This window comes from Balaenoptera ricei, chromosome 9 (genome assembly GCF_028023285.1).
Source record: "Balaenoptera ricei isolate mBalRic1 chromosome 9, mBalRic1.hap2, whole genome shotgun sequence".
NCBI classification, from domain to species: domain Eukaryota; kingdom Metazoa; phylum Chordata; class Mammalia; order Artiodactyla; family Balaenopteridae; genus Balaenoptera; species Balaenoptera ricei.
The window spans coordinates 2,989,790-3,004,275 of NC_082647.1; the positions used below are offsets into that span (position 1 = coordinate 2,989,790).

A 14,486-nucleotide genomic window follows, 5' to 3' on the forward strand; every position below is an offset into this window, starting at 1 on the left:
ACCGTTTAATACCTATATCCCTCCCTGAAATATACAGCCTGAGAGGGCAGGGGCCACGAATGCTTAGGACCAGGGCTGATGAATCGTCCTAGGACAGCGCTGCAGCCTCTGAAGCGGGAGTGGAGAAATCCCAGTGGCCGGCGAGGCCTCTGGCTGGGGCGGGTCCAGGAGAGCTGCGAGCCGGACTCCAGGTGGCCGTGCCAGTGGGGCTGGCGTTAGGCACGTGTGGACCCACAGGCTTACACGATGTCACGAACACTTCTCATCTCTGGGCTCTGTTCCCACCTAGTCACAGCTTCAATTCTCGGGCAGACTCGCTCCGCAGGGCGGGGAAGCCGACCACTGGCAGAGCCAAGCCTAAACCCTTATACCTTGGGATCCGAAAAGGAGAGAGTCCCTCACCCTCCAAGGAGCACGCTCAAACTGCAGGCAAGCCTCTGTTGGCCCTGCTGGGGTCACTTGCCACCTCGGAGCCAGTCACATGCTGGGGGGTGGGGACACCGACTGCCAGCCTGGGTCACATGGGCGGAGGGCAGCGTGATCTTGTTCTCCCAGGACCGTCTTGTGTGGAGAAGAAATGACACCCGTGTCCCTCAGGTTGCTAGAGCAACAGCACAGAAGAGAACTTAGTGAATGCACTCTTTACAAAAACGAGGGCCTGGTTGAGGGAACCCAGAAAGGGGGACATCCCCCAGGATGGGCACCAGCAGGAAGCAGTTCCACCTCCAGGCCTGATGGTGAAGGGGAAGGAGTGGTGTCTGAAGCCCAGCAGGACGGAGGCCAGGGGCCCGCTCTCTCCTCTCCCCAGGACCCGGCAGTGCCGCCCACTGGCTGCAGCCGACAGCGATGCAAAGGGAAAGGGAGCCCAGATTACCGTCCACTTGCCTGCCGCGCGGCTCAGACTCCCCAGTGTCTGTGTGATGTGCGCAGCGGGGGCGGGGCGGAGGTGGACCTGGGGGCAGGTGGAGAGGAGCCCTCAGAGCACCCCAGGAGAGGCCGTGCGGGGGGACAAACGACACCTGCTCACGAGCTTCAGAGAGGACGTCTGCAAGCCTGCACTCATGTCATCGCATCGAGCTACACACTTTAGTATTACCCTTATTTGATTTAATTAATGGGACATGGATTGTGGGAATATACCCAGACCAGTATAAAAGACCAGGAGAGACGACTAGAGCCCAAAGGTTTAGCACTGACTAACAGAACGTACTGCCAAGCTCTTCTGAACCAGACCCAGCAGAGTCTGGCGGGCTTCTGAGGATGAGGTCCCAGGGCCCAAAGCAGGGAAGGTCACTCAGAACCCAAGGACTGGGACTTCCCTGGCGGTCCAGGAGTTAAGACTTCACCTTCCAATGCAGGGGGTGCGGGTTCGATCCCTGGTAGGGGAGCTAAGATCCCACATGCCTCCGGGCCAAAAAACCAAAACATAAAACTGAAGCGACACTGTAACAAATTCAATAAAGACTTTAAAAATGGTCCACATCAAAAAAGAAAAATCTAAAAAAAAAACGACAACAAAACCCAAAGACCACAAAGTGTCTTTATTCTGTATTTGGAAAGCAAAGTCTCTGAGTGGTGTGATGGGCTGGGACCTGTGGGTCACCTGTGTGTAGACATGGCGCTGGTTCACTCGGTCTGCAGCTTCCCTGTGGTGCATCTCTGGGAACAGGGCGTCCACCTGCCTCTGCTGCGATGTGAGGTCCCTGCCTCAGGGTTGTGGCGACAGATGCCTTGTGACATGTCACACAGTCAGGCCCACACTGGTGTCAGTAGCCCAAGAGGTCAGGTCATGGCTACAGTGGCCGGGCGGCTGCTCTGGGAGGGGTCTGGACAGCATAGCTCTAAGATTCTGTGATTCTGGGAACCCCGAGGGGTGGGAGTGAGGAATAGGTTACATACGTGGACCCCATAAAAGAGCCCCAGAAAGGCAAGAGGTTTCCAAAATGAGCTGAAGATGAGAACAGTCTCTGTCACAGATGAGGCAAAGAGCTAGTGCAGTGAGACTGCAGTTCATTGGTTCCAAGCCAGGCTGTCCACCAGAAATCAAGGAGGAACCTTGTCCGGGTGTCCTGGTTGGAGGGAGTAAAGTGAGGTAGGGTAAAAGGAAGGGGACTCTGGGTTATCTTAGACAAATTGTGAATTCACACAAGAAAAATGATCAAAACGTCTAGTAATTCAGATTGTGTCAGTAAGTCATATTGTGTAAAATACAGGAAACTATATTTTAATTATAAAATAGTTTTATACTTGTTAGATTGTATAAAACATTATACTACCAAAAGTTGGTGAGATTATGGTGAAATTGGCACTCTTATGAATTAGTATATATACTAATATAACTGGGAGGGGACAGGACAGTTTATTATATAACATATCCAAATAATTTGACATAGTAAGCTTTCTCCTGGAACTCTAGACCAAGGAAACAACAATTCAAAGTGATAATTACGATGATGGCAGAAATGTATTTGGTATATAATCATGCATTAAAAAGCAAAATACGAATTTTATTGTGTACTATGTCTACACCTAAGTGAAATGAAATGTATGCAGTAAGTCTAACCTATTAATTTGAGAAATTATCATAAGATATTTCTTAATATTAAACAATCCTTCTCTTAGAATAAATCCCACTTTATCATGGTTGTTATTCTTTTTAATGTAGTACCAGATTCCATTTCCTAATATTCTATTCAGTACTTCTGTATCCTCATTACCAGGTGAGATTAATCAATAGTGTTTCTTTTAAAAAAATCTCAGTCATCTTTGGCAGTAATATTAGGCTTCGAAAAATGAATTAAGATATTACCCATCTCTATTATCTGGAACAATTTGAAAGGCAAGAGTTGTCTATCCTTCAAAGGTTCGACATAATTTGTCCATGAAATTATTGGGGTCTGGTGCTTTCCTGGAGGAGGCCATCCAGTGGCTAATGCATCAGGGGATCCAGGGTCCCCATTCTGTCACTTGCTGGCAGGGTGGATCAGTATGGCAGTTTCATCCCTTAATATCTATTTTTGTGTGAGACCCAAGATATTTCGTGGAAAATAGTACTTAAGGCTGGTTACTAAAATGTAAACCCTTTAAAATAATAGTTTCAGCCTTACTTCTAAGCTCTTTGGTGAACTTAAATGCAGGAGTGTGGGGAGCACCATTGCTCTGTAGCCCAGGGCAGTCCCAGCGGACAGAGTGTGGGAAATCCTGCAAAGTCCAGGGCGTCAGGTGTTCCTGCAGCGTCTCAGCCACTCAGCAGCCACTCCTGGCTGTCTTTTTCTTTTCTTTCTTTTTTTCTCCATCTTTTTTTTTTTTTTTCCATCCATCTTTTGACAACAGTTGTAGGTGTTCAGTCTTTCACACCCAGCTGTCCCTGCGGCCAGCACGGCATTGCCGCTGCCTCTCATTACTAGAGAGTTTAAGGTGACATGTGCTCCTCGGTGGACACTGCGTGCTCCTGTCCTCTGCCCGGCCGTGTGTGCCCTTTCCTCCTGCCATAACTGAATCATAACAGAACTGAACAAATACAAGAGCTGAATGGCAATAACATAAGAGCGTTCGGCAAGGCCGAGGAGGGGGCAGGAGGTTCTCGGTCCCCGCACTGAAGCCTTCCCTCGGCTCCCGGCGCCCATCCCCCGGCTGCTTGCAGGGGCACCTAGGGCCTTACTGCCTTAGCTGAGACAGACCTCCATACAAGAATGGACACTACATGGGCAAAGGCTTTTTCCTATTTCCAGTTATCTTTCAGTTTATACGGTCATTTCCTGGGACATCAGACACCGAGAGAGGGCATGCTTCTGAGGGGGCCTCTTACCCAGCCATTGTGCAGTTGGGGTTCTTTTAATTAACACTGGTTGAGCCTTTTCTGTCAGGCGCTGTGCTAGGCACTGAGCATGAAGATGAAAGAAACACTGCTATGCCTCCAGGTGGGGACCCAGGCGAATAAAGAGCCGTGACAACATTAGGGCACAGCTCTGTACAAGGTAACTGTGCGTGTGTGAGCCTGTGCACGTGTGTGACAGCATGTGCACGTGTGTGAACGTGTGAGCGTGCACGTGTGTGAGCGTGGGCGGGCATGTGGGAGCCAGAAACCCACCTGGAGGGGATTACGCCTGGGCTGAGCTCTCAAGGAGAACTAAGACTTACAAACACAGGAATGGGTGTTGCAGGAACAAGCAGGAGGCCTGTGAAGAGAACGGAGACGGCGCTTTGGGAGGAGCCACCAGGAGCTCTGGACATCTGGAGCTTCACCCTGGAAACCGAGGGCAGTCCACTTACCCCGGGAAACTGTAACTTGCTTAAAAGTTACTGAGCTGTAACCTGCTTCCACCCATCAAGCTCGCTTTAATTGTTTTTACAAAAACGTGCATGTCCTCCAAGCCTGAAGAGGAAGATGTTTGTCCCAGTCGTCTTCCAGGACCCCAGACTCAGCTGACTCCCGCTGCAGCGCCAACCGATTAAGCCTCTTTGAGGCCCCGCCCCCCGACACTCCCACTGGGCCTGCGCGGCCCCGCCCCCTGACGTCAGTGCCGGAAGTTCCCCTGGGACGGCCGCCATTTCTGAGCGAGGCCTGCGAGGCGTCCGTAGCACCTGGGCACGCGCGGAGGGCGACGATTCTCTCAGCTTCCTCTTGTTTCCAGTCACCCTTCGGCGCCTCCCCAGCCTCCCGCCGCCCTGCTTCCCTCCCGTAGACACCCCGGCCCCTCGCCTTCCCCGGGGAAGGTTTGAGGTCTGTTCTCCGGGCTCCCTTTCTCCGGCAAACCTCGGCCTCAGCGCGGGGCTCGCTGCGCGTGGGGCGGACGGGCCCGGTCACGCCACAGGGCCGCACGCGGCGTGGGGACGGCCCGGCGAGGGGCAGGCCCGCCACGCGTGGACGGAGCCGCGAGTCCAGAGAGACGGGGCGGGAGGCTGTGTGGTGAGTCAGCGCTGGGCCCCGGGGCCGCGCCGCGGTCGGGAGAGGAGGCGCGGGAGCGGGGCGTGTGGTGGGGACGCTCACGTGCTCGTGTGTGGTGGGCGGCCAGACCCGGGTGTCGCAGGCCGTGGGCAGGTCCGAGCCCTGCGGGGACCCGGGCTGGACGCTGACGCGGGGTCTCCGCTAAGAGCGTGCCCACCCCGTGCACGTCGTGTGGTGTGAGAAGGAAAAGGCGCAGGAGGAGGACAGAGAGTGGGAAGGAGAGGGCCAGGGTGGGAGAGGAATCCGGATCGGGAGCGACAGCTGCCAGCGCTGCTCCTCCGGGAGCCCGGGAGGGATTCCGAGGCCCTCCCTCCACCTCTCCCCACGATCAGCCGGTTCCTCCACCTACTCAGCCTTCTCTAGGGCTCAGCCGCGTCTCTGTCCTCTGCAGCTTCCCCGGCACTTGCTCGAGGTCGGCCGGATCCCTCCCTCTGCCAGATTCCTACCGCCCATCTGATGCGGAGCCCCTAAAGAAAGAAATGCAGGTAAGCAGGGATGGGACTTTTTTTTTCTTGTTCTTTTGCTTGCCGCTTAGCACGTATTCTCTCTTGCATTGGAACGAGCTCCAGGTGTTCCTTTGGGGTAATGTCTCGTTCTCTCCTTGGGTGCGAACAGGCAGAGCTACTGTCAAAATCCTTTTAGCCAGCGGCCAGGGGTGGGCATGTGGCCCAGGTAGGCCAGCGGGATGCTTATCCTGCGGTTTGCAGCTCGAGCCCGGTGAGAACAGAGTGACCAAAACACAGTTGGAGCTGACGTGTGCTTGGTGGCATCAGGGCCCCGGGACAAGCTTCGGTCCACCCCCAGAGCCCCGGGGCTTTCCCCCTGCTCACCTGGTTCTCCAGAGTTGCTCTTAGTTCTGCAGCCACTCCAGGTCCCTCCCATAAGTGTCTTCCTGCCTGATGTGCCCGGTCCCACTGTTGTTTTTTTTTATTTTTCTGGCTGTGCTGTGTGGCTTGCGGGATCTTAGTTCCCTGACCAGTGATGGAACCCGGGCCACAGCAGTGAAAGCGCGGAGTCCTAACCACTGGACCGCCAGGGAACTCCCGTGGTCCCACTGTTCTTTGCTTAAAGGGGCAACGGGACACCGGGCTGAGTCCTGACCAGCTCTGGAATGCCTCCCCACCCCTTCCATCTTTCTTTCTCTTTGCCCCCTTCACCTTCTCTCTTGCATTTCTAACTGTCAGCTTGTTCTGAAATGAGAATCCTCTGACAGTGGCCCCAAGAGCTTGTTCCAGTCATGTGGGAACCCCCCCATTGGGGGCTTTTCTGACTCCCCCAGCAGAAGGAACTCCACTAGACCAGACACTGGGCCCTGCTCCAGGCCTGGGCATTGCAACCTCCATGGACCCAGAGCCCAGGCTTTGGGGGTCCCTCAAGCCTCTAAGCCAGGCACCCCCTGCGCCCGCTGCCTGGCATCTTGATGTGCTTCTCCCTGACAGGGCTGCATTCTCATGGTTGCCCTACACAAAGGTCACCAGCAGAGCAGTGCCCCTCCACTGCCACTGGCACCCAACCTGGGACCCAGCAGAGGCCCACCCAGCACACCTTCCTTGGGGAGCACAGGGAAGGTGGGAACCGTTGCTGATAGTCTTTGGTTTTCACTCTCCCAATAGAGATTAACTTCTTATACTATTCTGTAGGACATACTGGAGTTCACTCCGAAGTCTGAGGCTTCACAGACCTCGTTTTCAGTGCTGTCCTAGCATAATTCTTACTCTCCTTTGTCTTAAAAGCGTTCTGGTTTGGACAATAAATTATAGTCACTCCACTCAGAAGATGCACAACACAGATGAGACAATGCCACCAATAGGACAGTCAGTCCCTGCTGGGGTTTCCTCATGGTTCCCCAGTACAGACATGCCATGCTAAAGCTCATCTATGTGCATGAGTCCGGTGCTGACTTAACAGTTAACACTTTAAACATTTAGCAGTAATGGCAGTTCACTTGAGAAGACATGTGAGAATGTCAGTTCTAAAAAAAGGTGCTGCCTGCCACCTGGGCGTGTGCGTTCCCAGAAGTGAAATCATCTGCAGCATTTAAGTAGTGGCAGACGGCAGTGATCAGGCACTCATGAGCTCGTGTGAGGAGGGAGGCAGCTCGCTCACTTCTCCCCACACCTGCGAGCGGCGCAGGACAAGGGCCGGGAAGGGGCGGCCAGGGCAAATGCTTTAAAGAGAACCAGGGAAACGCTGAAGACCATCCTCCACCAAGGGCAAAGGAAACAATCACAGAGTGAAGATGCAGCCCACTGAATGGGGGAAAATGTTTGCAGATCATATATCTGTTAGGGATTAATTTCCAAAGTGCGTAAGGAACTCCTGCAACTCAACAGCAAAAAAACTAATAACCTGATTTTAAAAAGGGGAAAGGACTTGAGTAGACATTTCTGTAAAGAAGACATGAAAAAGGCCAACTGGTATATGAAAAAGTGCTGAAGGTCACTAGGCATCAGAGAAATGCAAATCAAAACCACAATGAGATAGCACCTCACACCTGTCTGGATGCCTATTATCAAAAAAAGCAAAAGACAACAAGTGTTGGCAAGGATGTGAAGAAATTGAAACCCTTAGACACTGTTGGTGGGAATGGAAAATGGTGCCACTGCTCTGGAAAACAGTATGGAGATTCCTCAAGAAATTAAAAATGAGGTCGGGCAGAGCAGCTGCGTGCTGGAAGAGCGCAATCTGCCGGCCAGCTCACACCCGCACCAACCGCCCGGCCCCAGGGCACCTCGCCGCCATCCTCCTGATGCGGACCTGCGTGGCCCAGGCCTTGCGCCGTGGGGCCAGCCATGGCCTCCCGGGGCCCTACTCTGTCCGTGCGTCCTCACGAGAGCCCCCAGCCCGCCTCGCACCCCTCTCGCCCTTGTCCTCGCGCACGCGGCAGTGCTCCCTCCCGCCCCGGGTCTTTGCATTCGGGCTGCTGCTTGCCGCAGTGGCCGCGGCCCAGGAAAGGTGTGCGTGTGTGAAAACTACAAACTGACCACGGGATCGGTGCCAGTGTACGTCCGTTGCTGCACAACATTCTGTCATTTGCACAAAACTGGCTACCAAATGTTTGGTGATGAAGGCAGAAATGACTCTCTCAGAGCCTGGGAGAGGGGGGAAACCAGAGGGCGCTATCCAGAATGATGACGGGCTCTATGATCCCGAGCGCGACGAGGGGCTCTCTAAAGCCAAGCAGTGCAATGGCACGTCCACGTGCTGGTGTGTGAACGCTGCTGGGGTGAGAAGAACTGATAAGGACAGTGAAATATCCTGCTCCAAGCCAGTGAGGACCTACTGGATCGTTGGTGAACTAAAACACAAGAGAAAAACCTTATGAGGATCAAAGTTTGTACACTGCACTCAAGGAGGTACTCATAAGTCGTTATCAACTGGATCCAAAATATATCACAGATATTCTGTATGAGAGTGATGTTATCACTGTTGATCTGGTACAGAATTCTTAGAAAATTCAGAATGATGTGGACATAGACGATGTGGCTTATTGTTTTGAAAAAGAAGTTAAAGATGAATCCTTGTTCCAGTCCAAAAGGATGGGTCTGAAAGTAAATGGGGAACTACTGGATCTGGATCCTGTTTGAACTTCAATTTACTATGTTGATGAAAAACCACCTGAATTGTCAGTGCAGGGTCTACAAGCTGGAATTATCGCTGTCATTGTGGTTGTGGCAATAGCAGTTACTGCTGGAATCATGCTGGTTGTTTCCAGAAAGAAAAGAATGGCAGAGTATGAGAAAGCTGTGATAAAGGACATGATTGAGATGCATTGAGAACTCAGTGTATAGCACTATAATTTGAAGAGTAACTACAAAAAGGGAAATTAGCAAACAGACTCAGATTACAAACATATGAGCATGGGGCAAAGAGAAAATCTTTGAAGACCACTACTGTGCTAGTTAAACACCATATATTTGTAATAGTTAAACCTGTACTCAAAATATAAGCTGTTTGAAATTGACTTTACCAATCTTAAAATTTGACCACAAGTGTCATATATATGCAGATCTGATATAAAACCCAAACCTAAAATTTGGACTGCATAGTTTGAATTATTTACCCCTAACATTGAAGGGTATGCATTAAATATGCTTCCACAGTTGTTTGAATGACTACTATCTCGTCCACTTGTGATTAAATAGCTGCCTTTCTCTTTACTTTGAGTTTTATACATAAAAACTTTTTTATGAACTATGAAATAGAACATTTAAAAAATGAGTTTCCTAAAAAAAAAAAAATTAAAAATGAAACTGCCACATGATCTAGCAATTCCACTTCTGGATATTCAAAAGAATTAAAACCAGGATATCGAAGAGATATTTGTACATTCATGTTTATGGAGGCGCTCTTCCCAGTAGCCAAAAGGTGGACGAACCCAAATGTCACAGGGAGTTTTCCCTGTCAGTACCAGTCAATGAATTAATACTCTGCTAACCCAGGGCTCTTCTCCCCTAGGGCTCTTCTGCATGGATTATACTGACTTTCTAGGTAGGAGTTGCTTGATAACAAATTAAAGGCCTTCTGTTCATGCCCTTTCTAAGGGAAGCATTGGCTAAATTCTGAGGATAAAAACCAACATTCATGTTCATCAACAGGGGCTGTTTAAATACCACGTGGTCACAGCAAGGCAGTAAGAACTGCAGCCTGGGGACTTCCAAAGTGTTATTGATGATCTTTTGCTTCCTGTTGGAAGTATTGTACTTCATACCTTGACAATATAATCTGGTCTTTCTCATCAATTGAGGGTGAAAGAAATGGCCAATTATGATTCGCTGGGTCAGTGGACATTCCCCATTCACTTGGCTGCCCTGCATCTACACCCTTTTCACACAGTTGGGGCTTATCTCTTGACCAAGCATCACCTGCCTCCACCACAAAGATTGCCGAGGCCATGTCTCTCTTCTTCACTTCCCCCAGGAAGACCCTGTGCCACGGCAGGCATGTGTGACTGGCCACTGCCAGCCTGTCAGTGGCAGAACCAGGATGAGAACCTAGTTTTCAGGCCCCCTTCGTCTCCTGTATTGTGTTATTTCGAGATGATCACTGGTGCAGTTAATCAGAAGAAGTCCTGAATTAAAATAAATCTATTATGGGTATCTTTGAGAAGATTTAGGGTAAGGCTAAAAAAGCAGTAAAGCACAGTTCTGAATTCATTTTTTAAGAAGTCTTCAAGGATATTTCGTTAACATGACAAAATATGTCTATCGCAACCCCAAAACTAATATAAAATTCGTTATTATTTGTAGGTTATATAACTGGAAAATCCAAGACAAGAACCCAAGCCCAAAACCAAACAATAAGAGAATTCAGTAGGACATCAGGGCACCAAGTTATAATGCAACAATCAATAGCTTTCACGTTTCAAACACGATAAATAACTAATTGGAAGAAATGATCCTATTTGACAACACAAAACTTTAAAAAATGAGAAATAAACTTAAGGAATTGACAAAATGTATACAAGGGGTGTTTTAAAAATACTCTTAAGGGATACAAAAGACACTTCAGCAAATGGAAAGTTGTACTGTGTCTTGGGTAGGAAGACCCAACATCTGTGTGCATACGGCCCAAATCTCCCTGGCAAGACTAAGGTACTTATTTCCTGAGCTTCTGGGAGTGTTGCCTGACGCTTCTGTGCTCAGAAATTGCCCTTGGCCTAAGGGAGCTGCCTCCCCCAAGAGTAGCCCTCTCCCTGAGGACAACTCATTGTCAGCGAGTGGCTAATACAAGGTACAAGGGCTGTGCCCCACTTGCCTCAGTTGAGCATGTCTATAAAGGGCCATCCCAGCTTCAGAGCTCCCCGTGGGTTGGCTGAGGTCTCTGCCTGAATTCAACTCCCTTTGTCCAGTTCTGTTCCTTTCATCTGAGAGAAGTCCATCACCCTCTCAAAGATGTTGATCCCAAGAGAGCACACCCTAAAATTTTTTCTGCATGCAAATCTTCATCTCAGAATGTTTTTTGGGAAACCTGGCTTACAGCAACATTGTAAGATGTCATTTCTCCATAATTTATAAAGTTAAAGTAATTCCAATAACCATAATATAATTTTTGAGACTAGATTAATGAAGGATGGTAGGCAAGAATTGTCTTATACCAGACATTAAAAACTTAAAGATTTTATGATTAAATTAGACCAGTGGAATATATCAATAGAACATATGGGAAAATCCAGAAATGTATCCACATTCTTACAGGAACTTAGTATAGAGAAAGTGGCATCTCAAATTAGTGGGAAAAATAGATTGTTGAATAAATGGCGCGTTATACGTTAGTTCCCTCTTGCTGCACAGCAGCTCACCCCCAGAGTTTGTGTCCTAACACCACAATACACATGTATCATCTCGCAGTTTCTGTGGGCCAGGAATTCGCCAGTGACTTAGCTGAGTGGTTCTGGCTCAGCGTCTCCTCTGAGGCTCAGTCCAGCTCTTGGCTGGGGCTTCAGCTGAAGGCTGGGGCTGGAGGATCTGCTTCCATGGTGCTCGCTCACACGTCTGCGTGTTGGTTGCTGGCTGTTGGCCCGAGGTCTCTGTTCCTCCCCATGTGACTTCTACACGGGACTGCTCGACTGTCCTCACTACATAGCAACTGGCGTCCCCAGAACAGTGACCCAAGAGAGAGCTAGGCAGAAGCTGCAGTCTCCTTCATGACCTGGTTTCAGAAGCCACACGCCATCACTTCTGCCACATTCTTTTAATTACTGATAGAAGTGAGTCACTAAATCTGACCTGCACTCAAGGCGAGAGGAATTAGCCTCCACCCTTTGAAGGGAGGAGGGTCAAAGAATTTGAAGCAACCACAGTGGGGGAAATGGGTCAACAGCTGTAAAACAATTGACTCCAAGATAAATTCCAAATGGATTACAAACCTAGAGGCAAAAATAAAACCCTTGAGTACTAGAAGAATCAGTGGGAGAGTTCTTTTCTGGCTTGAAGCTGAAAGGCCTAAGAACATAAAACCCAGAAGCCATAAATTAAAGATTAATAAATCTGACTGCTTATGGTGCTTTTGCCATGCAGAAATTTGTTTATATATAGTCAAAAGATAAATAAAGTGGGAAAAAACACTTGCTAATAACGTCCCAGACAAAGGGTTAATTTTCATGGTATATGAAGAGTGTCCACAAATTGATATAAAGACCCATGACTCAACAGAAAAGTGAGAAAAGGATGAGGAAATAAAGAAGGCACATAAAATAGGAAAATATGCTCAACTTGTGACAAAAAATGCAAATAGAACTATTTTGCGATTCCATTTTTTAACCTCTAAAATTAGCACAGATTTGAAAGTTTGATAACTGCTCCCTGGGCTCCCTGGGGGCCCCACCTGCAGTCTGAAAATTGATGCAACTATGGAGGTCAAGCTAGTAATACTTACTAAAATCCTAAGTCATACGCCTTGACCAAAGAATTCTAGGAGTCGTAGATTATTTATTGTATAAACATCCATCAATAGAATGAATAACGTATAGTATAGAGTCCCCCCACACTGCAAACACACAAGCACACACACGGAATTCCTTCTATGCTGGTGTGAAAATCACACCACAGTATATTAGGAAAAGGGGAAGAAAAGGTGCGCATCAGTATAAATTGACCATTTTTTGTAGTGGGGTGTGTGAAGGATATTTATGACTGCTAAGAGTGTGAGCCCTTAGATACGTATTCACTTACAAAGTCAGCTTGATTTTCATAAGAATGAGAAGTGGCCCTGTCCACTTCAACGTGTGTAAATCACCACTCATGTCCTATGTCACCTTTATTTCCGGACAAGTAGATTGTCATGAGAATTATTTCTATTTAAGAGACATCACCCCTCCTTTTTGAGGCCTACACAGCTCACTCCGGACTGAAGGTTCAATTAAGAAATGTGTTTCTATCTGTATCTGTAGTGCTCAGACGTTGCTGCAACGCCAGGCGCGGCAGTGGGCTCCGTAGGAGCCAGTTAGATGGCGTCCGCGGGGAGCACACGCTCCTGAACAAAGGAGAGGGCAGGCGATGCAGGCGCAGCGACCCGGAGAAGCAGGTGGCTCCTGAGTTCGGCTTGGGGGGTTTGCATCAGCCGTCGCGCCGCGCCCCTGACAAAGCCCCAGCAGGTGCTGCTGCCTGCCCAGGCCTGGGCTCCTGGGAGCTTGGCACGTGTGTGCAGACCGCACAGGTGCTGGGCCGGGAGCCGTGCTTCTCTCCCTCGTTTTCCTGGCAAGGCTGTGCCGGAGCCCAAGTCCATACAAAGAGAGGCCCAAGACTCAATAGAAAATGGCAACGGATGAGGGAAATAAGCGGATTTAGCAAATAAAAATGGCCCTAATGCCAAGGCTGGTCTTGTGGTGTACCTTGAGCTACCTTTCCGGTTGTCAGTGTACTGCCTCAGCTGCGAATGCACCTTCAGTACTTGCTCTGTGATAAAAGTGGGCTTCCGTCAGGTGTTTCCCTGTTAGCGTGAGCCCGGTGCTGACTCTCTCAGCAGAGGGCGCTAGAGGCACGCTGCAGGAGGAGGGTGCCCTTCAGCTCTTCCCGGGTGGTCCCGTCAGCTGGGCTGTGAGGCCCTCCGGCAGGGCTGGCCCCGGTCCATGGCCTCACCCACGGTCCTTCTGCGACCGGGCAGCCTCGGCCGGGCAGTACCTCTCTACATGGAACCAGAGCTCCTGTGTGCCACCCCCGTGCCAGCCAACCCCGTGCACACCTACACACGGTCACTGCTTCCCGCCCTCCCCCTGCACCCTGGAGGGTGGCCTGCTGCTTGCTCAGCAGCAGATCCGACTGGAGGCCTGGGCCCTCAGGTAACAGGACAGCTCCCAAGGTCGGCTGGGCGGGGCACGGGGAGTTGCACCCCAGGCACAGGGTCCAGGGCTCACCAAAGAATCCTGCAGCCCTGGAGAGATGCAGGAGCACAGTGACTGATTCCCAGGGCACACCCCAGTGGTAGCCAGTCCAAGACGTGAGCCTGTCAGTGGCAAGAGATACAGACGGATGGCAGAGCAGCCTCATGCTTTGGGACCACAGTTGACCCTAGAATTGCACACGGGTTGGGAGCACCAACCTCCCTGCTGTCAAAAATCCGCATATAACTACAGTCAGCCTTAAATATCAGCAGGTCCTTAGTATCCGCAATTCCGCATTCACCAGTTCAACCAACCTCAGATCATGTAGTGCTGTAGTATTTACTATTGAAAAAAATCCACGTATAAGTGGACCCCGTGCGGTTCAAACCCATGTTGTTCAAGGGCCAACTGTACATAAAGGGCCTGGACTTTAAGCAAGAAAAATTAATAAACAACAATAATAGTAAAACAAGCATCCATATTCCACACAGATTTTAGTTACCCAGATTCAATAAATGTTAATATTATACCATAGTTGCTTCAGATATTTTAAAATAAATATGTATGTTCTATTAATGTAGGGTATAGTTTTGTGTATTGATAATTCATATGAACAGTACAATGAGAGTGACTTCCTGCAACTTGTCTCCCTCAGCGTCATGCTTAAGGTTGTGTCACATCGTCCAACGTAGAACAAGTTCATGCACTTGAATCGCT

General features: G+C 49.6%; 1 pseudogene; it reads left to right on the forward strand.

The window, feature by feature from the left end:
- The first annotated feature begins 1,615 nt into the window (after positions 1–1,615).
- LOC132372203 (epithelial cell adhesion molecule-like) lies at positions 1,616–8,739 on the forward strand (annotated as a pseudogene).
- Positions 8,740–14,486: the final 5,747 nt, after the last annotated feature.